The sequence below is a fragment of the Leptonychotes weddellii genome, chromosome 2 (assembly GCF_054177405.1).
Source record: "Leptonychotes weddellii isolate Sample4059 chromosome 2, ASM5417740v2, whole genome shotgun sequence".
NCBI lineage: Eukaryota > Metazoa > Chordata > Mammalia > Carnivora > Phocidae > Leptonychotes > Leptonychotes weddellii.
In genome coordinates this window covers 68,030,360-68,031,740 of record NC_138370.1, presented here as the reverse complement: position 1 = coordinate 68,031,740, position 1,381 = coordinate 68,030,360, and positions in this window count along the sequence as shown.

Genomic DNA, 1,381 nt, shown 5'->3' with positions numbered 1-1,381 from the left:
GTGAATGTGGACAATTGTGTGAATGCTCCAGGCAGAGCCCAACAGCCCAGGTACAGGTGCCTAGTGAGTAGACATTTGGAATGGCTTAGCTCTAAGGTTTTGCTGGGGGGTGGGGTATGGAGGAAGAATAAAAGGGTACATGATTGAGGATACTGACGAGAGTATGGCCCAAGGGAATAAAGCATGGAGGCAAAGCTGAAAAAGAATGAAACTGGGATGGGGAAAACCAATGGATATAACAAATGGGGCAAGAAACAAGATGTCTCTGTGAAGTAAGAGGTCAAGTGTACACAAGAGACTAAAGGAAGCTGAAGTGGAAGAGTGGCATTTGTGAATTTAAATATTCAGAGGTGGGAAAGAAGTTCCAGGAGAGGACAAGATCCAATGGTGAACTTGAGAGTGGGCAGCTGGAGAGGTGTGGAGAAGTCCCTGGAGGTGAGGCTGCTGAGGAACTGAGAGGCAAGGTGTTTTGCATCACCTACATAGACTTGCCAGGATAGTACAACTCAGAGTGGAAAGAAAAACTAGTAGTGGCAGCTAATGTCTTGAGTAAACAAGGGCATAATTACATTGGCAGGTAAGGTCAGTGAAGAGGGATAGAGGGCAATATAGTCTGATGATCTGAGCCCCAAAGGGACAGTGGTTTTTATGTGAGGACAGATCAGTGGCAATTTAGAAGAAGCCAAAGAGAGGAATACTGAGCCCATTTTCTACCCTGAAGAAAGTGAGGTGTGGATGAACAACTTGGCTACTTGAGAGAGCTTCAGGGGAAGTGATTTCCTCAGGAGCAGCCAGGTACCCAAGCCAGAATGGAAATAACAGAGATGGGCTGAGGTAATGGTGCTGGGTAACTAGAGAAGAGGGTCTTACAAATCACAGACAAAAGTCTAAGATAATGGCAGGGGCTGGTATTTTGAGGCAGACTCAAGTAAGGAGGATACATGAGAAAAAAATAACTGAAGGGTTTGAGGTAGACTCAAGTAAGGAGGATACATGAGAAAAAAAAATAAATAACTGAAAAAAATAACTGAAGGGTCCATCTTGAGTGCTGATCAAGGACATCCAAGTTGTTGAGGCATGGTGGGTTCAGCTGGCCTCAGGATTACCAAAGAATTAATCAGTTTTCCCCTCGTAGCTGTAGATACCTTAGGCTGCTTAGAAAGATTTAGTTACAGTCTATATTCAGTCTTTCTTACTAAGGAGCCCAGTCAAGCTGAGCAGACTAGACAATTATTTGATCCCCAAGCCTCATCTGTTAGGAAGGGCAAAAGTCATTGAGGCTGCAGCTGTCAGTCAAAACTTGAAATCTGGTCAAGTGACAGTCTCTGGAGGAGGAAGAAACTCACTCCTCTTTGGGCTTCCTCTAAGGGTCTGTGAGAGC